Source organism: Podarcis bocagei (genome assembly GCF_964188305.1).
Source record: "Podarcis bocagei genome assembly, chromosome: 6".
Taxonomy (NCBI): Eukaryota; Metazoa; Chordata; class Lepidosauria; order Squamata; family Lacertidae; genus Podarcis; species Podarcis bocagei.
This window is the reverse complement of record NC_138130.1, coordinates 62,012,263-62,037,441: the sequence shown is the minus strand read 5'-3', so window position 1 is coordinate 62,037,441 and position 25,179 is coordinate 62,012,263. Positions and strand designations below refer to the sequence as shown.

General features: G+C 40.6%; 1 protein-coding gene and 1 long non-coding RNA gene across 4 annotated transcripts in view; one reads left to right on the top strand and one right to left on the bottom strand.

Moving 5' to 3' along the window:
• The window catches only part of LOC308590039 (uncharacterized protein), a 277,805-nt gene that overhangs the window by 61,606 nt on the left and 191,020 nt on the right, over positions 1–25,179 (top strand). The window lies entirely within an intron of this gene.
• Positions 1–25,179, bottom strand: part of LOC308590067 — a 52,436-nt gene that overhangs the window by 5,322 nt on the left and 21,935 nt on the right. Inside the window, exons 2-3 of one of the 3 annotated variants that reach the window (XR_014009672.1) lie at positions 10,096–10,232; positions 8,303–8,567 (exon numbers count right to left, since the gene is read on the bottom strand). This is a non-coding gene — a long non-coding RNA (uncharacterized lncRNA). Of the gene's footprint in view, positions 1–8,302; positions 8,568–9,488; positions 9,637–10,095; positions 10,233–25,179 lie in introns of those variants that run through there. The other 2 variants (XR_014009673.1, XR_014009671.1) reach the window with 2 other exon arrangements.

The window sequence follows — 25,179 nt, the reverse complement described above, 5'->3', positions numbered from 1 at the left end:
AACTCCCACAATGAGGTCCCTGTTATTCTTCTCTCCCTTAATTTTGACCCAAATGCTCTCACTTTGGCTTTGAGGTTCTAAATCTTGGATCTCTTCACAGGTATACACATCCCTGACATATAACGCCACTCCTCCTCCTTTCTTATCTGGTCTGTTTCTCTGAAATAGATTGTATCCCCCCATTATTACATTCCAATCGTAGGACTTATCCCACCAGGTTTCAGTGATGCCTATTATGTCATATTTAGTTTGCTGTACCAAGAGCTCAAGCTCATCTTGTTTATTTCCCATGCTTTGCGCATTAGTGTACAGACATTGAAGTCCATTAATCATTCCCCCGTGTCTCTTATTTAAGGATTTTTTCCTCCCACCACTAGGTCTGCATGCTGTTTGCTCCATTTGGTCTATGACATTTGGATGATCATCTTCATCAATTGATAGGCTCCTACCTTCAGGAGCACTGTCTCCCTCCCCCACATTAGTCAGTTTTAAGCCCTCCTGATGAGGTTTCTGAGATTTTTGGCAAAAACATTTCTCCCAACTGTTGTGAGGTGCAGCCCATCGCTTGCCAGAAGTCCATCTTCAAGAAACTGCAGTCCGTGATCTAAGAATCCAAACCGTTCCTGTTTACACCATCTGCGAAGCCAGCTGTTCACTTCCACTATTTTTCCCTCTCTCCCTGGGCCACGTCGTTCAACTGGGAGGAGAGATGAGATGACAATTTGTGCATTTAGTTGCTTCAATTTCCTGCCGAGAGCCTCGTAGTCTCTTTTGATCTTCTGGAGGCTATTGCTTGCAGTGTCATTGGTTCCCACATGAACCAAGAGGAAGGGGTATTTGTCAGTGGGTTTTATGATTCCTTGCAGTCATTCAGTTACATCTTGGATCTTAGCCCCGGGGAGACAGCACACTTCCCGAGACATCTTGTCAGGCCCACAAATCACTGCTTCTGTTCCCCTCAGTAGGGAATCCCCTATCACCACTACACGCCTCCTCTTAGGTTTGGTCGGGGTTCTTCCATGAGCTGTCCGTTCCAAGGTTGCCTGCACATTCCCTGAGGACTGACTTTGCTGCTCGTCTTCATTTACCTGATCGACTGAAATGAGGGAGAGATCCTCAAATGGAGTCTGCTCTTCATCTTCCATGCTAGGGGAGAGGACCTCAAAGCGATTGTGTAATTCTAAACTATTAAGTAGTGGGTTGACATAGCAGCCGGCACAGCGATTTCTTCAAGTAGCTCTTTATTAAGACAAGCTGGAATAGAACTGACTGCGAACAGCTCAACCGGCCTGTATTTATAGGCAGCCGGCTGTCAACATTGTAACCACAACAGCCCAGAGTTCCCGCCTAAACTAACTGCCGCGGACCTGAGTGAAAACTATCTACAGACCTGAGTGAAAACTATATACAGTATCCCCCTGTTGGCCCAGGGTGAAAACTACACTACATAACACCCCTCCCCACCGAGATAAGGCGTTAGGTACAATCGTAATGGTTTCCTTATATACAGCACTACGCGTAATGGTTCAATTAGGCACAAAAGCATAACGGTTACATTCCCATACTTAGACCAACAGTGATACCTGTCCAACAACGTAGTCCTTTAAATAAGTTGGGCGCTTGGAAACTCTGCCAGACCGCCGGGGACTGGTAGCCAAGTCCGGAGGGCCACACAGTTCTCGCTGAGGCTGTGGTGCGACCCTAGGTGGCGTTGGAACCAACTCCCCTGGATCCGCTGCTGTGGGTGGAGCCTCCGCAAATGGAGTGGTCTGAGTCTGTTCTGAGACGGCTTGGTTCGGCTCCACGCTGGCAGTTTGCGAGGGAGGTGTAGGTGGGGCCTCGCCATCAGTACGTGTCTCTTCTGGAGCCGCAAGCGCAGTTGGGGGCACCTCGGTAGTGTCCAAGTCGCCAACCCTGCGCCTAAGCTGGTCTATGTGCCGTCGCCACAAACGTCCGTCTTCGAGTGCCACCTGGTACGAGCGAGGTCCAGTGACTCCCACTACTGTGGCTGGCACCCAAGGGATGTCCCCCACATAGTTCCAGGCAAAGACCTGGTTTCCTGGGACAAATGACCGTGGTGCGTTGGCACAGAGAATGTGTCGTTGGGGGTGGCTACAGCGGTCCTCCATCATAAAAAGCGTGAAGACAGGACAAATAACTCCCCCCACAAAAAAACCTAGGTCTCCCCCAACAAACGTTTGAGACTCGCTCCCCTAAATCTAAAAGATGGATGAAACTGCGCACGCCGCTAGGCGCGCGCCGCTGCCCTGCTACCTCTGATAAGCTCCTCCCACAGCTAATCACCTTCCTCAACAGAAACCCTGCCCCCTCTGACCTTTGCACAGGGAGAACAGCTAATCAGCCACAAAGAAACACAAACACACAAGAGAAAACCCTTTTTGCTCCTTCTTCAACTGCTGCCCTGCTACCTCTGATAAGCTCCTCCCACAGCTAATCACCTTCCTCAACAGAAACCCTGCCCCCTCTGACCTTTGCACAGGGCGAACAGCTAATCAGCCACAAAGAAACACAAACACACAAGAGAAAACCCTTTTTGCTCCTTCAACTGCTGCCCTGCTAGCTCTGATAAGCTCCTCCCACAGCTAATCACCTTCCTCAACAGAAACCCTGCCCCCTCTGACCTTTGCACAGGGCGAACAGCTAATCAGCCACAAAGAAACACAAACACACAAGAGAAAACCCTTTTTGCTCCTTCAACTGCTGCCCTGCTAGCTCTGATAAGCTCCTCCCACAGCTAATCACCTTCCTCAACAGAAACCCTGCCCCCTCTGACCTTTGCACAGGGAGAACAGCTAATCAGCCACAAAGAAACACAAACACACAAGAGAAAACCCTTTTTGCTCCTTCTTCAACTGCTTCCCTGCTAGCTCTGATAAGCTCCTCCCACAGCTAATCACCTTCCTCAACAGAAACCCTGCCCCCTCTGACCTTTGCACAGGGAGAACAGCTAATCAGCCACAAAGAAACACAAACACACAAAAAATGATTCCACTATTCCACCATATTCCACCAAACAGAGATTGTATATGCAGAACAGGATTCAGCTAGTGAGCCAGATCCTGAGCTCCCCATCCCTCTTTGACAGGTGGGCAGGGTCCACACCAGGTGACATAACTCCAAATGAAATGATTTGGAATGCACACTCTAAAGTACGTTCCTGATTCTTTATTTTCTTTCTGTGCAGATTGTCTTGAATTCAAGCCAAGCTCCAAAGGGGGAAAATGTTCCTTTTTTCATGTGCAACTTAAACATCTGCAAAGGAAGAATGCAAACCCTACTTGCAGCACAGATTGTTTCCACTCACACCCCTTAAAAATAAGCAAATAAAAAACCCTTTAGGCCACCATCCAGATATACTATATTTTGTGCAATTGCTATGAATGTCACTCATATTAACCGGTGTAAGGTAAAATGAATCCCCTTTTTTATGGCACAAAATGGGCTTTATAGTTATAGTATGTGACCATGGAATCCACTGGAATCGCATGGGTGGAAGATGTTTACACGTTACTCCATGTGGGAGCATGGGTTGGGAGAAGAGGCCATTGCTTAGTAAAGTGTATGCTTTGTCCCAGGATCAATCATTAGTGTCTCCCATTAAAAAGGATAAAGTGGCAGGAGTTATGGAATATCCCTGCCCAAGACTCTCGTTTCCTGCTGCTAGACAGAGCAGACAATACTTGGCTAGATGAATAAATAATCTAACCAGTTTCCTATGCTGGGAGGTAAGATGGGCTTTTCAGATTTCTTTGTCTGGAGCTTGGTTGCCATGTAAGATATGCTTCCTATATTTCTGTGTTTCGACTTGTGTGTAATCAAAGTCAGTTGTCAACTCCAGAGTAAACAAGGAAATCCCTAGTTGTATTCAGTCAGATTATATCTGTAATTACTTCGTAAAGTCACAGTTTGTCACATGCTTTATATTTTATATATTTTTCTTTCATAGCTTTATTGACAGGAAACCCTGACTTTACCATTCCATCCTGTGCTGCTTAATCCCCCCCCCCCTTATTACAGTATGAAGAAGTCACCCTGAAACCGGAGTAGCAAATCCTAGTCTTACTAATGAAAATTCCCAGTTTTTCTCCCACTTTCCATTGCAGTCATCTGTTAAACACTTTGCAGGCAGTACAAACTGCATACTCAATTGCTTTGATCCCTGGTATCCAAGGAGAAAACACCTTCTGCCAACTGTTGGTTTAAGGCACTGGATTGCATCCAATGGCGCCTTTGTCACAGTGGAAATAACTTCCACTTATAAAAATTGGGTTACCCATTCCCCCCCCCCCAGTCCTCCTGAGAAGCTGCTTCTTAGGGTTGGTTGGTGGGCTCTTTATAACAGAACAGGCTATGATGCCCATGGCTGCAGTAGGTACTGCACATTGGCGAGAGCTGGATGGTTGATCACCAGCCTTTTACCAGCAATTGACCCAGAAGCATTTTTACTTTGGTCCCAGGGATCCAGGTCAGTGAGTCAATATGCAAGTGTCCCCTGCCTTTGAAGTGGTTGACAATAGACTTATAAAATGGGAAAGAGCCTGGGAACTTTCAGTAGTAGTAGTATATTGTTGTTGTTGTTATAGTAGTATGTTGTTGTAGTATATACATAGTAGTTTGTTGTTGTTGTATTTATACCCCACCTATCTGGCTGGGTTGTCCCAGCCACTCTGGGTGGTTTCCAACAGATACAAAAACATAATAAAAACAGGATTTTATGCCTATGCGCACAGATGCATAACCTCAAGGTCGTGGGTTTGATCATTGGGTGAAAGATTCCTGCATTGCAGGGGGTTGAACTAAATGACCCTTCTGATTTCTTCCAATGTTACAATTCTGTAATTCTATTATTTAAATCCAGTGTCAAAAAGCTCTACATGACATTCAAACCATACTATCTGCAATTCATATTTTACCCTAGCACAAAATAATAAAGTTACAAATGAGGTTTCAGTTTTACTCCCAGTTCTTTTTCTGAATTTCAAAGTTAAATAAAATGTTTACTTAAAAAAAATATATGTTGTGAACAAGGCTACAAATATACGAGCAAGGTTTTCTCTGGCATTCAGGCCTTTTGCTTCTCACACATATGTAACAAGATGTTAGAGATGAATGAACAAAAAAAGTCATCCCTAGTTCATTCCACCTGTTCTTCTGTTCTTTGCCATTGGTATGCTGTGCTGAGATGTCGCCCTTCAGCATCATGATGTAGCACCACTTCTGCTGGAGTGCCATCATATCATAACAATCCCAGAGGTGTTTAGGTACCATCAACCTGCCAGGTGACCTGCCTGTTGGAGTGAATTCTGATTTTCATGGTATTATTAGTTATTATGACTAACATGTCTGGAAGGCAAGGACAAAACAGTAATATGTAAAACAAACACACAGAGAGAGAGAGAGCACGCGCAAATATGAGACCCTATGAACCATCTTTCTTCTACTTCCGACAATAGCTAAATAAATTATAAAGCTGCAAAACACCATAGGACAAATATGTAAAGAACACACATCGTGAAGCTGAGCTAAAAAAAAGTGTTGATGTTTTCAGTACTGTCATCCATCACCATAATGAGCACCCAAAACCTCTTTGAAAATTAGATGCCTGTGATTACACAGATTTCCAAGTGTAAGCTTTTGCTGTATCTGATTTTGAAACATATTAATATGAATGTTATGCTAATTTTTGTGCTATTGACCTAGAGTTTATCTCAAAGATTCAAGAGGATATTGCCTAATTAGCTAACTCCCTCCCTCCCTCTCAAAGCTACCTTCACCTCTTCACTTCATTAGAGAGCCCCCTTCTTTTTCTTTTCTCTTTTTGGAAGAACAAATAAACAAGGATATTGAGGATATATTCTGTTAATTTCAGCCACAAAAACCTGATTTCCCCATGCATATGTAATTGGAGCTATAAAAATTAGTATTCTACTTTTAGGCTCTGCAGTCTAACTGATGGTGTTTTGATGGGTTCTGGAGTTTCCCTCTTCATAGGAATTTCTGTGATGAAATATAAGACTGGCAAAAACAGCATGATTTTCATAAGCTGTTTGACCTTGTAGGAACTGGAAAACACAAGACAGCAGTGATTCAGGTAAACTCCTTCAGTACCAGCACATTCAAACAGTATCAAATATCATTTAAGATATCTTGACCTCACAAACTCAGTGGTTCCACCTTTAGCAAGGGGACTTGGCAAACAAACAAATCAGAATTTACCCACCCCAGCCTTAAATAGGATTTTGAGTGACATAATCTGTGTTGGATTTCTCTTCCCACTTCTGATATCTTTATTCACATTCTCCCTTTAAAATAATTGGGATTTGTGTAATTAAAATATATTATTGTTTCTTTTTAAAAGCCATATTGATTTACAGAAATTATGTACTATATTTCATTTGGTGGCTAATAAAGACAACATTATATATTTTAATTGCAGCAATCCACATTGTTTTAAAGGCTGGGTATAAATGAAGAACTCTGAAACCACCCAACAGTGACTGTGTTATTCAACATTTATTTTAAGGCTAGGGTGCAGGGGGAGTTAGACCTGGGTTATTTTTGCTTTTTGTTTCTAACACAGTAGGTCCTATTGCTAAAGATGGAACCACTGAGTTTAAAAATATCCAGCTGTTGGACTGCTGCAGGTAACAGTTCAAAGAAAGCCCATGCTGTGTGACTGTCTCAAGGGCTTTTTGAGCTGAGGAAGTATGCCATTACTTTCAGGGATGCCAAAGCTGGTGTCATGTTGAATATTAGTGTGAATGCATCAAATGTGTCAGATTTTGCTGACAAAATGTATAATTTTCAGTTCCCATATCTGGGTGAAAAGAGAAATCTGGGTGGTTAAATATAGAGATTTGAAATTTCCCTTTTCGATAATTCTCATTTTATAGGAAATTGTATTTTATCCCTATTTAAAAGTGCATCCTTGTTGAGACTTCAGCTTCACCCAGAGCAAGAAGGATCCATTAATGAATCACCCTGGCAGAGGGTATCATTGCTCCTGCTCTGAAAAAAGACTGTGAGCTGTACTGCTCATGCCCATTCCTGTACCACCACAGCACAATGCTTAATGATCTGGTTAGGCTATTGGGCTGTTTCTCAGCATTCTTAACAGAGGTTTGACTTTTGAAGCCCTAAAGCAATGGCGGGTAACCTGTGACACTCCAAATGTCGTTGGACTACAACTCTCATCATCCTTGACTTTGCTGACTTGGACTCATAGGAGTGCTTTTCTCCCCAAGAACAATAGGTGCTGGAAATCACCGTGAAGTTGTTACAGTAAGTCATTGGGTGGCTCAGGGCAGCCCTGAACAGATGCCAGTGCCCCTGGTTCTGGTGATGGTCAATTAAATGCATCACCCACCTCCCTCGTTCTCTTAGATTCAGGCAGATGGCTACGGCAGCTCAGAAAAGTCATTGCACAAACACGCACAGGTACAACGGTAGAGGCCTGGCGGGAAAGCTTAAATCTCGTTGCCACTACACAAGAGACGGATTAAAGAAAAGGAAATATGAATTGGCCCTTCCCCGTAGCAGCTTGACCAATCACAGCTAGGAGTGGTTAGGAGCTAGGGTGGAATCATAGATTTTTTAAAAAGAGTAGACTCTCACACGCTGGCCAGCTTCCATTTTGACTTGAAATGTTCGTTTTGGGCTTCTCAAAAGTATGTAAAGGCAAGAAACAGAAGGGGGAGCGCTGGCACCCACCTGAGAGTTGCAGGAACTGCACTCTGCTGAAAAAAAGCACTGGGCGTTAGACTGCAACAACATCTGGTGAGCCATAGGTTCTGTGCTTCTACTTCAGCTACAGTGTAATGTTAGCCAGCTTGAAGACTGAATGGGGGAAGTCTGTGATTTTCTTTTTTTAAAAAAACAAACAACAGTTAAAGCAAACGTTTCATTATCATACTTCCTAATGCCTTTATAAATTTATTTTCCTCCTTTGTGCGAGGAACCCGTCCTACAAAGTAAAAATGAAGGAGAAGCTAGTAAGATGTTCATTTATGATTGCGCCTCAGATTTTAGAGATTTTTATTTCATTGGGACACCTTCAGAATGGAGACATAAGAATTTGCAGAAAGGAAAGCAATGTAACTATAAAAAGTAAAGTGATATTGCTTTAAAAGAGTGTGTGTGTGTGTGTGTGTATGTGTGTGTGCGCGCGCGCACACACACACACACACACACACACACACACACACACACACACACTATGCCCTTTCCCCAGAGAGCACAACAATAAAAACTCGTCTCACAGATTTTAGGATTAGAGCTTGATTCTGTAACTTTCAAATAACACATTGGCTCACACTTGTATGGTATTTGGAGCTAAGGATCAGATCAGAAGAAGGTGATTAAGGGAGTCAAAGGTCAGCATCGACAATACAGCAACATTTTTGAAGCTTGAACGATGGAGCATATCTTCTTTTCTTGAATGTGTCATCTTGTTTTCCAATCAATTTGATCAAATAATAGTGAGAGTTTACTTTATAACAGGCTGAATTGTGGTCTTCCAAGAGCAAATTGGTCACACTGAGAAAGCACTGAGAGAATAAAGCAAAGAAAACTTGAAATAGTTGAACTGCAGTTGATGAACTAAAGCATATACAGTAGTGAGACACTGCACTGAATTCTTTTTTTAAAAAATCTAGTTTATATTTTATGTATTACTAAAGGCCTAATAATACATTCCTTTAAATGAATAAGTTGGTGTAGCTCAGTTGTTAGAGCATGAGACTCTTAATCTCAGCGTCGTGGGTTGAAAACCTATGTTGAGGAAAAAGATTCCTGCATTGCATGGGCTTGGACTAGATGACCCTCTGAGTCCCTTCCAACTCTACAATTCTATGATTCTCTGAATCATTTTCTCTCTCTCTCTCTCTCTCTCTCTCTCTCTCTCTCTCTCTCTCTGTGTGTGTGTGTGTGTGTGTGTTCTAAAAAATTCCCCCTTCCCTAGATCTCAGTTAGTCCAGCAGTGTGTGAGGAGGAGAATTTAAGTATTTCCCCCCACCACCATCCTGAAAATAATTTCCCATATGCAGCAAATAACAATAGGAGGGAAGAGGAAACACCCTCCCATTAGTGCAACAGGAGGTTTTTTTGCAATTGCTATTTGCAATACAGAGGCTGCCCCCCCCCCCCCCCAGATCAGAGCAGGGAGCGAAAAGGTTAAACTTCATCTCACAGGCAGTGGTCCCAGTGTGGATTTATGTTTTTAAAAACCTGATGGCACTTCAAGCAACACATTTAAAGCAATGCGTAATTAGGCCCTAAGACCAAATGCTCACGAAACAACAAATGAGATGGTAAAACCTGTCTCTAGACTGATCCACAACAGACTGTTGGTGGATACTCCTATGAATGAATGTTTCCATGTGATGATACATGATAGATAGATAGATAGATAGATAGATAGATAGATAGATAGATGAATGATAGAATGCCTTCCAGATAGAAAAATGAGCCATAACCTCGCCTTTCCACTCACAGGCTAATTTTCAGTGTGCCGGGACTTTTTCTTTAATGTGGAACCATCCAATCAGGTGCAGTCAGAAATGGCAGAGTCCAGAAGGAGATTTATAAACAGACTTGAGTGCTCTTCAGGCATTACAGCTAGGTTAAAATAAACACGTCAGAGGACAGTGGTGATGAGTGAGCTAGATCCCCTGGTAGCACTTCTGATCACCTTTCATTTCATGAAAGGTAAGCTTTTACAATGGGAAGCATTTTGTCCCCTTGCACATTTTTGAAACCTGTAAAACCACAGCAATGGGGGGGGGGCAGAGCTATGATACTCTTCTCTGGTGCCCTACTCATCTCCAAATTGGCATCTATATTTTATGCATGTTATTACTGTATGCTGAATCTGAAGTTAGTACATGATAAGCGTTTACAAGCAAATCACCCTTTAGAAACATATAACTCACTGAAGATGGTATATGTACCCCATTCTCATTTGTCATCTGTTAAGGGGTATAATAAAAAACACACACCAATAACTCCTGGGGATCAGCAGGAATACAAATTATGAATATTCATGGTGATAGGAGAGAGCTGCAAGCAGCTACAGACCTTTTTAGAATGGAATCCATATGACTCTTTCTGATTTCACCTTTCTCATCCCAGTTGTCTGAGAGGTTTTTTTAGACTGTTCTTTATTAATGAATTGCTGCCAAAGGCATTTCATCATGATGAGGTTATTGCAAAATCTGGAAGATATAAAAGGAGTAATAGTAAGCAATTCAAATGGCAACAACACTTGGCAGTTTGCACTTAAATTTGTTTATGATAATTGAATATGTGTACTGCATATCCCAACTGAAACTTTCAAACAATAAGCTTGCTTATTGTGTGTTTTGTGCTAAGAATAAATGAGTTCTTTGCTGTTAGTATGACCTGTGGTGTTTCAAAACCAAATCAATACACAACAATTCCAACATGCATAAATATCACCGAAGCTCCAGAAAGGCAAATTTCTCTGCTGCAGTGTTTCAATTCCGTTTGCTTTTATTCCTTGAGTGTAAATGTTTTACTCCAACAGAGAATGCATGGGGTGGCCTGGAGAGTATTCCCAAAGATTCCAGTATTAAATATATTTAGGTAAATGTAAGCAAGCCTGGGAGCTGGAGAGGATGAAAGAAGACCTCCAGACCCCATCTAAATACGCTAGAGTAGTCATTGAAAGTGACTCTATTCAATCCTCCTATTTTTTTGCATTGAGTTACCACATATAAGTGATTATTCTGTTCCAATGTGATTGTTCAGCTTTGTCATTTCTTTCATTTATTAAATACAAATGGGCTACCTATCAGAATGATGAATTGTGGGGGAGGTGGGTTAGATCTTTCTAATGGCCCCATAGGTAGCTAAGCCCCTGCTACCTCAGTTCCACAAAAAGCAGCAACAACCACCACCAAATCAGGGCCAGACTGGGTCAAGGAGAGAGTCAACAACCTCCATGAAATTGCTACCCATCCTTATATATGTGCTCAGGGACTGTTTAGCCTTGTTGTTGCTGATGCTGTGATGAACATTGATGACTCTTCTGTCTCCTTGAAAACAGGAGACATGCAAACCCTCTTCAGGCATCACCCAAATGCGGAAGTAAATGGGGGGGGGGAAGCAGGAGCAAGCATGCTACCTTCACCTCTCTCTACCCCCATTCTCATTACATTCCAACTAATGAAAGATGACTGGGTGTAGCAGGAAGACTTTAGTATTTCTGGACAATACCTTCACAATTTGAAGCCCAGATTTTCCAAGGTTCTAAAACACATGCGGGAGCCACAACTGATACAGGAGGCTCCTCTCTGCAGACAGTCACCTTCCACATGTGGGAAGGTTATGAAAACACAAAGGCAGCCACCCCATTCCCCACCTCATATGTTTCTTTCTATATCTGGATAACGCCTAAGGAGAGCTTAATAATTACTCCTAACCTGCAGGTCCTGCAGTGTTTGCCATTGTGTTATGTGTGTGTTACATTATTATCCTTTGTGCCTCTGTTCTCCATCTGCATTTTAGCCAAGGTAGATGCCTTTGCATAATATGACATTTTTAAAGGGCCAGGGACCTCACTGCATATGTGCAGTAACATATATAACTGCATCAAGAGGGAAAGGCCTTAAGACGGTATTATGTCTTTATCTTATTCTTACACATATTCTTTACAACCGAAATCCATCTCCTTGACATAAGTACAGTTTGTTTTTTTGCTACAGCGTTCTTACATGTGCTATTGCAATCTATTGGCCTCATATAAATGGGACATAAATCTAGTGGAAATCTTTCTGTTCATAAAATACTCCACTCTCCATCATAAAACACTGTATTATGTAGAAAAACCAACAAAAGCAACAATACTTGAGACAGCGTATTATTTCAGTATAGACTGCACTAGACTTTTATTAAGTATAACCCCAAGAGAGAGAATAGAATGGCAGGAACCTTTCATCAAATTATCAGCAAGTATAAACATCCTCAGAAGTTATAGCTAAAAAACAACAACCTCACTCATCTATACACTAATAGCAAATCTGGCAGTCCATTCCAGTTCATTCCTCTGGAACAATTCTGTAGCTAGCACAGGCAAAATCTCTTCACATCCCCAGAACATTACCGAGCATGCACATACTATAATGGGACAGCTGGCCGAGAGCAAATTACAACAAGAGGGACAATGTGACTGTCTTGCTGCCCACTTGCCCCATGTCAGCAAAATGGTTAGTACTGCATACCCCACAAGTGTCCCAGAAAAACTGGGACATTCCGTTTTTCCCGGCAGGTTCACAGCAGCCATTTGGGTCACCATGATCGTGTGAGATCAAGGGCTTTTTCTGGTACCACAATCTTGTGCAGAATACCAAAATGTGTGTTTAGAGGCTCCATGATCTCACGTGAGTCACGTGACTTGGAGGGTATGAGTACTGTGCTTGGAAATAATGGTTTGATATGGTCTGATGGAGTTGAAGCAGGTGACACTCCAGCTGAAGAGCTCCCTGCTCCCTTACCTACAGAGAAGTCATCAGGAAGAGGAAGGAAAGGGCAACAAATAAGGGAGAAGCTGCCACTGCAGCCAAACAGCCCCACCCCACTGCCATATACTTTACAGCTACAGTTGCCACACCCCACAAGACTTCAGTCCTGCCATTTTAGGTCCACTTCCCAATTTTTGAGCTAAAAGTTTTTTGGTTCAGCCTTTGTTACAAGCATATTCCTGTCTTCATCTGTCAATTATTGGAGAGAATGGTTTAATAATCCAGACAAAGGCACTAGCGACTCTAACTTCCCATATCCTGGATCTAGCAGCAGTGTACAGTCGCACCTTGGTTTTTGAATGTAATCCATTCCAGAAGCCAGTTCGAGTTCTGAAACTATTTTAAAACCGAAAACTCAATATGGAAGCCGCGTGGCATGATCGACTTCTGAGGCGTTTTCGAAAACTGAAGCATTTACTTCCAGGTTGACGGCATTCAGAAACTAAAATGTTTGTAAGCGGAGACGTTTGGAAACAGAGGTACCACTGCAATTGGATAGAATTAAATTATTTCAAAACACTACTATTGAAAGTATTTTACTTACCATACAGAAACAGAAAATATAGCATTAATATATTTTTTAATTACCCAGATCTCCAGTATTTTGTATTTCATTTTTTGTGGGCCTCTATACCACTGGGTGCCACCCTCTAACTGCTGGACTCTGGTTTGTTTGTTTCCCAAGGATTGTTGTGGTTGTTGTTATTTATTTCTAGCCCACTCTTCATTGATTAACAACCTGTTGGCAACCATACAACATCACTAGGCCCTATTATGAGTTTATACTTCTTTGTGTTTTAAAAGGTGGGGAAAGCTATACACATGTGGTCTTCATCTCCAAGTAATATGAGAATCTTTTAGGGGGGGAAACCTCAGCTGTGTCTCATAAAACAGCCCCATAATATCCACATAACCCTGTGAAGAATCATTAAATGTGATTGTTATAGAAGACTTTAGGCTACAAAATGTCTGTTATGTTCCCAAATTCTGGCTCTACCCCTTCCTTCAACCCTTTATAAATATCCTTTGCACTGAAGCTTTGCCTCTTGCCTTTGGAGAGACTTTAAAAATTAGGCATTAAATACTGGATCAATAAGAATAGTTCTAAGAAACTCAGTAGACTGCAAAGCTTTTATTTATCCTCATATCTGTCTTTTCCTATTGACTTAAAGTGGACTTCCAAGCAGATGAAGGTATTAGATTCCAACATCTTGCATCTGAAGGAGTACCTAAGGCAAAATTTTAGATTTCACAAATATGTTTCTTCCTATAGTTACATTATTATTTATCTTGATGAATCTGAGATGAATGTTTGGTTTCATTCACTTCAGAAAGTTTGGGGGAGGCATTTTCATGCAGAAAGCTCCTCCATATGTTTTCCTTCATACATTTTAAATATTTGTTAAAACCTTTTGAAATAAGAATTGATTGGTCAAGGAAAACTGCAGCATGCTGCTCTTTTTTATTTCTTTTAAAATAAAAATTTCAGTGAAAATTGCCTCTTGTAATTTGGGTTGTTGCAAATTATATTCTGGAACATTTTACACCTAACATTTTGCTTGGGGAGCCTATGTACTGGGCTGATACAGGATCAACATATGGTATACATTATGGCTTTGCATGGCGCTTTGATGATTACCACATTTTTAGTTTTTGCAATCTACTGAGGGCCACATGAGTACTGATATGTTAATATTTGAAGTAGACAGTATATTGTAACATGTTCAATATGGGGTGGCCTATGAGGCTTGGAAGACAAAGGTGTGCAAATAAAATTGCAATTTCATGTGTGCTTTGCAGTTGTGCCTAGGAGAAGAACAGGACAAATTAAAAAGATGGTATGTCCAGCTCTTGTGTTGAGGTGGTTGTGCAATTCTTTTTGTTATGTGGCTTGTATCACATAATAATAATGGTCAAAATTACCAAATAGCTATGTTAGGCAACTACTTAATCAAAGCTAAGAGCAGCAGCCTCCTAATCTATGCAACGGATGTCACAATATACTTCAAGCAAAGAACTGCATTGCAAGAGGTGTTAGGAGAACAGTTATTCTAGAAAACACAACAGTGGCCCTAGCTCAAATGGTGCCCTTGGAGGGCAGTATCTCTGGCACCATGTTCCACTTGCTCAACTTTGAAAGCCTATATTATTTATTACCTGAATCTTATTTTTAGTGTATTTGTACCACTTTTCATGTTGTATGCATTTTTTATCTCTGCCCTATAAATTTCACATATGGATTTGATACATACATGCAGTTTGTTGAATGGGCAGTGATGTTACAGATTTTCATTGTCATTATTATATTAATGCAAGACTGGCCTTGCAGCTTTACTGGTCAGTGTTGACAGCATTACAAGTAAAGATGAATTGTTTTTCAGTCTTCACTTCATTTCTTCAGTGAATAGCTGACAGGCACCTCCAAAAGCCTGGCACCACAGGTCACCTGCCTTAAATTCAGTCTGGGATACCCATGTACCTGAGCTCAGACGAGTACTGCAGGAGGAAAAAAGCTGTATTGAGTTACTTAGTCAATGTGCTCTGACGAAAATTTTCTCATCTCCAGTAATGGTAACCATTCGGGACATGAGTTCAAGCAAAAAACCAATCTACTGAATCATCTTAATGGATTGTAAAGGAGACCAAAGACCATTTGGCTATGTGCTCAACTTTGGCTGGATTATACCCGTAATGCATGCCTTTTGAAAGGCCACATCTTCCCTGCAGTGTGATGAATGTTGTTTGTTTTCTGGGTCTTTTAATCTGAGACTCAATTTGGCTATATGCCTTAGCAGTCCTATGTTGTATTTGTACTTCAAAATGATAATAAATACTCCATTATTTCCCTGTCCTGTGCTGTCTATCCAAGCCATCTCATTTATAGCATGAGATAACTTGACCTGCAACAAAGCCAATAGAGCCAAAACCTACATGTTGGGGAAACCAAATTTCCCTTTCTATCACTAAAAATATATGCACAGCTTTTTTTTAGGAACATAGGAGGCTGTTTTCTCCTGAGTCAGGTCATCCATCTAGCTCAGTATTGTCTACACTGACCGACAGCAACTCAACAGGGTTTCAGACGGGGAAACTTCCAGCCCTACTTGGAGAAGATGAGGATTTAATTTGGGACCTTCTGCATGCAAAGTAGATGTTCTTCTGTTGAGCTATGATCCTTCCCCTGCCCTCAGGGAATTCCCACACCAGTTTGAGAAACAAACTGTACTACTATTCAGTGTTGCTTCGGAGCTGACTGTTGCAGCTTGTCTGTGGTCAGAGGACCAATAGCACTGGAAATCACGTTTGGACCACAGCAGAAGGATTTGCATACATTGGGATGGATCCAGAGTTCTGTGAGTGGTGTGCTCTGAAGTCTAAGCTCCCCTGAGTCCCTCAAAAATTTGCTCCGCAGGGTTGAAAAATAATGGGGCAAAGCTGAGTAAGGTGGGGTGGTGGTGGTGAAAATCATGCCCCTGACTTCCATTTGCAGAATCCTCTAGTAGATTCATGCCACTTCCAGTATCAGAAGAGGCCCTTAATACATAGAAGGCCCTTAATACATGCAGTAGTACATTTGTATCAACACATTGCCTTGATGGTTCTTCAAAGCATGGAAATGGTTTCTGAGATAACTGTGGATGTTCCTAGCATCATACTAATATGGCATATGAAACACGATATTTGACAAGATTAATGTATGAGTTAAGGAATACTTTGTAATTTGAGAATTTATGTAAATAAACTATTTGGGGGAAAAACAGCATGGAAATTATTAGATATATGTCCTCCAGATGTTGATGGGTAAGAAAGTAATATTGTTGGAGGCGGAAAATGACTTAATGCAAAAATGCTTTCCTTTAAGTGTCTTTTATGGAGGTTGTAAATAAATAAAGCAAACAACTTCCATTTAAGAAGCAAATTGCAGTGCGTGGATGGGATATTACTTGTTGCAGACAGCCACACAGGCAAAATAGAGCTATTTTAAAAAGAGACAGACAAAGATTATTTTCAGGCCAAGCAACTTTTCTAACAGGATAGTTATCAGAAAAAATATTATCTTGGTGAAAATAATGTTTTATGTCCTTTACCATGATCTGCGTGAGCCAGGCAGTCACACAGAGAAATTTATTTAATTTGTATATTTCTGATCCAGTATCACCAAGAACAGTTATTCTAGGCAGCAAGTTTTCCAAACAGTTCCTAATTTCACATCATCACATCTATTACATTCAGCTCAGAAATGTCTAAATGTATTTCATGAGTAGTGGCAGTGTTATGTGAAATGCAACATGACAGGAATATTTAAAATTGTTCAAAGCTACACAGTGGGAACCAGTTTGATAGGTGTTAGCCTTCCAGCTTGGGATTTGCATATTTGGAGAAACTCAGGAAACTCAGCTAAGGTTTTGGGCATTGCAGGTGGACTAATGCAGAACTCTACTTTTATTTCTTTGCACATTTTTAACTTACCTGTATGCAACAGCAATAACCCACGCAGGAAGACCAAGAACAATGGCAGCCATTGTTTGGCACTGACAGAGTATGGCTGCATCTTCCTTTTCTCTGGTGTTACACAGATAGTAGTAAATCTAAGATAATGCTCACTTGAGAGACAAGGAACAACCACAGGGGACTTTTAAATAAGAGAAATAGACTCTGAAAGGTGTCAGTGTAAGTGGTTTAAATACTGTGTGGGAAAATTAAAACAATACTCTAAGGTCTAAAATATACCTTGTCTTCCTAATTACAGCAAGAGAGAATAAAAATGACTTTTAGTTTGAAGAAGAGGGATTTGGAGCAAGTCCGTGATATAGGCAAGAAATTAAATAGAAGCATTTTTAAACTTTCTTCATAAATAAATCATATCCTATCTCCCCTAAATGAAGATGTTGCTTGGAAAGGATATATGAACATTAAGGGTCTTTTTATGCTTGATAATGGGCACAATTCTGTTTCTAATACATGTAAGTTGATGTAAAGTGCTCAGTATTTCGGAATCTCATAGTAATGTAAATTCAGATAATACAGAAGGATATAGAAGGTTTTGTGGATACCAATCCTATGATTTATGAAGTCAGCAAAAACTGTACCAGAATGAACACTTCACATCACATAATCATGATCTTGTGTGTTCTTAGTAGCAAAGCAAAATAGTGGTTAGGAACAAAAGATAACACAACAACACTACCAGACAATGTATCCTTGCCAATGGCAGGAATGCCACAATGACTTCACAGAACTCAGTTCATGTTGGAGGAATTGGACACAGAGGAAGGGGTTAATTTCCTTCATTAGTACAAATCACCCCATGTATGAGATAAGCCAACAGGTGCAAGGTCAGTGAACCCAGTTGCTATGGCAACTGCCCAGTGCCATCTATCTAAGTCAGGCATAGGCAAACCCGGCCCTCCAGATGTTTTAGGACTACAACTCCCATCACTGGTCTTGTTAGCTAGGCATGATGGGAGTTGTAGTCCCAAAACATCTGGAGGGCCAAGTTTGCCTATGCCTGATATAAGTGATTAAGGAATGTCAGCTCATTAGTCAGCCAGTGAGTCTTGAGAAGTGAGTCAGAATCTGTGTTACGTTTTGAATTGCTGGAGCAACAGAAATACTTTGTATCTCTATCTCTCTCTCTCTGTGTGTGTGTGTGTGTGTGTGTGTGTGTGTGTGTATCAACATCCAGTACTGTGTTACAGAAGCCTTATCTTCTGCAGTAGTAAATTATTTTGGACCTTAAGGTGCCTTTGGGTGCTGACTGGAACTGGGGACAACTTCTGCCATGTGGGTATGTCACTTCAGATTCCCAACAGTTCATGCGCTTCCCACCAGTGGCGTAGCGTGGGAAGTGCAGGGGGGGCGGCCGCACCGGGCGCAACATCTGGGGGTTAGGGGGCGCAAATCCACGGGTTAGGGGGTGCAAATCCACGGGTTAGGGGGCACAAATTACTTGCCTTGCCCCGGGTGCTGACAACCCACGCTACGCCACTGCTTCCCACAACAATGCATATTGCCAGGAGGAGACAAGGGGAAAGAGAAATGTAAAGAAGTAGGATATGCAGTGTTCTGGTGCTGTTTATACTTGGATTGCATTAGATTTTTTTTTTTTACTTAGACTACCTCTTTTGTAAGCACAACACTATTCCATTATCAGGGGCAGGTCAGGGCCCTGAATGCAGATAAGATTCTGATTAAAACATAATCACCTGCCACACCCCAGCTCTGCTTGGATTTGTCCTATTACACTGGCAGTTCTCCAGTGGTAAATAAGTAATTCCACTGCTGGTAGATTACCACGGACATAAGTTATCTATGCTAGTGTCTAATTTTATTCTGAAGGGAAATTTAGCAATGGTTCTACGCTGATCATAAGGTATAACCTATAGACAGAATATAACCTATGGATAGAAGTGTGCTCTTAGTATTCATATTTGCTCTCTAGGGAGCTATTCCCACTATCATCATTGAATATTCAAATCATTTGCACCAAAGTAGCTGTTAAGTAACCCCATTAACTTAATTGGTCATTAGCATAAAAGACTGAATTCCATATTATTGTCTGGATCTATCAATTAAACTCATATACCTGATCTAGGTTAAAAACAGAAATAACATTTTCTGTGGGGTGTTCCTATTAATACACATTTGCCTTATTCAGAGACATTTGCTTTCAATCAAATGTATGTAAATTGCTACCACCTCTGCTGCTGAGTTAGGGACTGGTGCAATGTTTATATTGTTTTTTTAAGAATTCAGCACTCCTCTGCCTTTTAGAATGAAAGTGGGTTGAAAGCAGTGGTGGCCGGCCACATTTTTGCTTGGTAGGGCTGCCATTTTTAACCTTACAGTTTTCACCAGAATGTACAGCACTTATTTAGAGTAGCATGCCATTCCATATGTGCAGAGTGCCATTATCTCCTTTAAAAAAAAACAAACCAATTAGTATCTATGGACAGGGAAAGAGCCTCCTTGTAAGAGTGCCCAAGTATGATTTTCAGACAAGATGACTCCATAGCTCTTATTTAGAAATTAAGCCATACCCGAGGTACTACTTCCGGGCTAGCGGAGTCAATAACCCAAAGTGTTTGTAGCCCAAGGTGTTGGTAACCCAAGATACCACTGTAATGTATTTGCTATTTTTATATTAGGAAGGAAGAAGGAAGAAACCTATTGCTTTATAAATGCATGGGGGTCACCCAGATACATACTTTGCAATTTTGTTGTGTTTCTAGATGAATATCGCCTGATGTGGTGCCGTACATAAATCATGTCAACACTATAAAGATTAGAATCTTTGCAGCGTGTGGCAGCTGTCACATTCTAAGCAGCCATGTGACTAAAGGGTGCATGATACCTACATTTTGATTACTCTATCTTCAGTTAAAAATGCAGCTTTGATATCTTAAGGGCCCATGTGCACTTACATGGCAATGAGCCCCATTGGATTTAGTAGGATTTACTTCCAAGTAAGCATGCATAGGATCGTGTAGAAATCCATGAAAACAGGTGTGAAAACTTTGCAGATCAGAGCAAGAAGGATGGATCTTCTAAAGGCAAACTCATATGGAGTAAAGGAAAATTCATAAACGCACTTTTTAAAGTATATCTTCTATGCTTAGCGATATTTTTGTCAAGATAAACACTTGCATTCAAAATCAGTACAGTCTGAATACTCCTGTTGTTTATGTTTTCTTTGTGCTAACGGGTTGCATTGCCATTGTCATCACTACAAAGGAAATCAAAATAATAGTTCTGATTTATTACCCCTGGATCTTTTTACCACGAGACAGATTCATTTTCTAAACAATTTTAGTACCCATTTTGAATCTCTTTCACTAAGATCGCTCAAAGCTTACTTGTGCATTTGGATTATAGTGCCAGGTGTGTGTTGCACACCTACATTTTTCTGCTATTAATGAGACATTTTATCATAGCATTTCTATTTACATATACTTTTAGCCATTTTAAACCATTACAAAAGATTAAGCACTACACATTATTTGAAATAAATAAATAAATAAACAATTGTAGACAATTCACACTTTAAATATTGGCCATTACATTATAGTTCTAGTTACATAGATTCTAGTTTAAATTCCATTCCCCTCCCCCCTTTATGTGCATTTGCTTTTTTATTATTCATAGCTTAGTTGTGTCATTTTCTACTGTTACACTGACAGATTTCAGGCCATGGCATAAAAAGGTGGAAGAGTTTTTTGGTATGGCCTCTATGCATAGTTAGTATAATTGCCATGAATCTGGCCAGGTGTAGCTAAATGATTTTTTCAGGCAAAGAACTAATAGTAAAGCTTTTTACGCAGTAATTTCCTTGGTAAGGTTCAACAAAACGAAAACTCATCAGAAACCCTGCTGGGATTCCATCAGCAAGCATTTATTTGCAGTTGCTTCTACACCTGCTTACACAGTAATAATACACCAGTGAGTTAAGTCTCTATGCCAATGCAAATTAGCTTTATTTTGAACCAAACATTGGATTTTAGCACATATCATAAGCAGAAAAATGTGCTGCCACTAGATGGATATAGGCAGGGGGAGGAGGGGGGAAATGCGCATATATATATTGGCTATTGCTATTGCTGCTTTCTTTATGCAGACACGTCCCACAGGATTATCCAGTTGCTACTATTTATAGCATTTATATGGAACATATGCTTTGCTCCACTGGTATAACAAGGAATCTTTTCCATTTCAGTCTGAGCTTCACCATCTGCAATTTGGATTTGTTTTAAAAGATGATCCATATTTCAATCTATGAAGAAATTCCTTGCTTTTATACCATATGGGAATCTCCTTTCCCTGAGATCAATTCTTCTCCATATGCTTTCATTTTATGTATGTAAGGGAGCCCTCTATGCAGCTTTAAAAGTAATTCAGACTGGCTGCTCCATGAACCTTTAATGCAAATATGAAAGTTTAATTGATTTGTCATTTAGACCAAATTTAAATTATAGAAAGGAATGGGGGGGGGGAGAGAACATCAGTTATTGGCTACCCTGTTCCTTTTTGTGGATACAATCCTGTTTGCTTAAATCCTACTGTTCTTTATATTGTGATGCAATTCTTAAACAATTTCTAGCTATAGACTCCGTTTTAAAATGGCATGTTTACACCAAAGGACTCATTTAGGCACCAAAGTTCCCAGTGGGACTTTGGGCTCCTCTTACAGCATGCTAGGAAGGGTCAGATGGAGGAAACTGATGTGAGGCAAACTGACCGTTCTACTCCATTCCCTACAGTTGCTCCTCCACTGTGCAACCTTTTGCCCATTATGGCTGTGCTCAGAGCAGACCTGCATCTGCCCCGTTTTTCCAAATGGCACTTGGCTCCCAAACCTGAGCAATAAAAAAAAAATTAAAAAATTCAAATCTCTCCTGTTCACCCACAGTAGTAAAATAGAAAACATGGACCATTCTTCCTTCTGGATCTGTTGTTGTATTGCCCCAAAAGACCAACATCTAGACTCAGGACGTCGCCAGCACTCTCTGAATTGGCATTGGTGACCACATGCTTGAGGTGGTAAGCTATTTTGTCTACCTGGGCTCCACCATAACCAGCAACTTTTCCATCAATGCTCAGCTGGACAAGTGTATTGGCAAGGCAGCTATGGCAATGGCTCGCCTCTCCAAAAGGGTATGGGAGAATCTGATGCTAACAACCAATACCAAGATGAAGGTCTTCCAGGCTTGTGTGTTGAGCATGCTGCTTTATGGAAGTGAGTTGTGGGCAACTCACACCCACCTAGAGTGACACCTCAATGCATTTCATATGTTCTGCACCACAGGAAGATTCTGGGCATAGCAGGATAGCATCTCAAATAAAGATGTGCTCTCCCAAACCCACATCCGCAGCATGTTTGCAGTTCTGCCTCAGTGATGTCTACCTTGGCTTGGTCATGCACACAGAACAGAAGATGACAAATCCCCAAGGGCATGCTTTATGGGGAGCTGGTTTCAGGCACTGTTGGCAGAACAGCTCTGCATTACTTTACCCCTGAAGGTGCACCCTTCCATTGTCTCCCAACAGATCCTGATCATTCTTGGAGGCCTAGAGAGACATTTTTAGTCCAATTCCAATTCCAATTAAACTTTTTATTGCACTAGCCATAGGCCATGGCATCGTTCAGAAGGAGAACAAAAAACAAAAAACAAACAACAACAAAAAACGGGGGGGGGGGGAATAACCATGAAATCATCGGGCACAGGTATACAGTAAAACCACGGTCACGGCTACTAAAATTATTTGTTGCATTAAATAGAATAGAATAGCAGAAGATTTCCAGGTAAGATGTGCCAAATTAAATATCCGAATCCCCTTTGCGGTTGACCGCTATTTTGTCTAGTTCCTTCCTCCTGATCTTTTTAGCTGACATTTTTAATCTTGCAGCAATCCTGTGAGGTAATTTATGCTATGGTCTAATTTGGATTGGTCTACTTTGAGAACAATGAGTGGGATAAAGACTCCTACTCAGTAGTGGGGAAAGGAGAAAGGAAGATTCATAGAAATGCAGTGAACTAATAGATGAGCAACTCCCTTATCTAATATATGAGTAACTTTCAACCAGGTAAGACGGCTCTTCTATGTCCCTACATAATTGATGTGATGAACACTACTGAAAGTCAAACTATTTTGAAAACCACACCTGCAATGTATTGTAGGCGCCTATTAAGCCTTAATGAAGTTAAAGTGTTACCTGTAAGGTAGATAAGAACTATATTCTTAAAGCAATGTAGAAGAAGAGTAGATGGAAGAGATTCCCTGTTTTGGTGAGATGGTTGTAAAGATATTGCATAGGCTGAGTCTCACCTTCATTTAAGGAGTACCAGTACTTTGTAGATTTTTTTTAATATATCAGAACTGGGAAAATAATTATTTTCTCTCAGCTGAGGAAAATGGTTAGAAGTTTGTTGGACGTATCTATATATTGATATGTTATTATTGTATGTGGGAATTTGGGATCAGGAATCCATAGTCATCAGCAAGATACTATATTCAATTGTGAATACCCTCAAGATTTGGCCTGTTATAGCATTGTCAATCAGGTCTGGAGTGTACTGCTTCTTAAAAATATAGTTACCATTTTTTTTAAAAAAAGTTGAAACTAGTGCTGAGCAAAAATCACCACTGGATGTCTGCTCAGTGGGCTGTATATAATAAGCAATTGAAATCCACTTGGTTCCTAAGGGACAGGTGTCTGTATTAAACAAAGACAATACAGAATTGCTACAGTAAGCACCCTAGTGAGCAGTTTCATCAGAAAGGCCAAAGACTGGAAATTGAAAAATTCCTCTCACATATAAAAGCTGAAAAATGCCAGAAGCTATTACAAGAAGCTTGCGTCTCCAATGACTGCTCTTTACCAGCTATGTGAATAAATACAAGACACAGAATTTAATTCTCATTTCTCTAATTCTCTAATATCTTAAGAGTAAAGATTATAATGACTATCTAGAAAAAAGAAGAACACTCGCTCTGCTGTACCATACAAGTGGAATTGTGGGTAGGGGAATGATATTTTCCCCAAGTTTGGGGAAAGTGAAGTATTTTCAGTGTTTTTTATGGGTGATTTTTTTTTTAAACCAAGTTCTATGTTTATAATGTGGCTTTAGCTGCAGTAGGAAAAACTGAAAAACCCCATTTGTGAAACTGCAGCTTAAACAAGCCTCACAGGAACAGGCGGTTAGTGATGCATAGAAGGGACTACAGTAAGTGGTCTGTGTATCAAGCCCTGAGAAACACCTCCTTTTCTTTTTTTCCTTTTTAAATTGAAATATAACTACAAAGGTTACACTAAATCCAAACCATGGCTTGTAGAATATGAATCTAGACAATAAAAAATGAAAATAATCCGATATTTCTAGGTTATATAGAATAGGAATATTGCAAGCATATTTTCCCACTGACTAAATTTAGCAACTACGTTTCAAAGAGAGACAACCCTTAGGTGATTTGCTTTTTTATAAAATACATAAATAGTTTTTGAAGATTAGGCATAGAACCAATATGTCCTAAATCTCTGTTTCCTTTTTGTTGTAATAACATTGTGGTCCTCAGGGATGACAAGAAAGAATAGTTTCATTTACTGGGTCTTGAATTTTAGTGATTTTTTAGGCCTATAATTTTGTGGCAGAGAACCAGAATATTACTTTGTAATTTATGTCCAAGACCACAAGGAAAAAGTATTGTAGTGTGGCTGGAAGTACAGCTTGATGTTGTCCTATTGATCTATTCATTTATTTGTGTGGCACCATCAGAGAGTGTGCTCGGTGTTCGACAGAATACAAGAGAACAGTTCCATATCCTGAAGTACTTACAAGCTAAACTTCAACACCAGGCAAACAGGAAGCGGAGGCAGGATACTAAATAAAAGAGCAAAGTGCAGGTTTTAATGGGACGTGCTTAGACTTAGTTATGCATTCAGTTTCTAATAGGGCGTGGGAGTTACGGGTTCTGCTTTATGGAAAAGGTGGGTTTTCATGAGCGATTTGAAGTACGGTAAGTGATTTGCAGCAAAGGGAGAAAATGTGGCAGGATAGCTTTGGACAGGGAAGGATGGTAAAGCAAAGTTCACAGGCAGGGATGTATTAAGATAAAAGAGTGG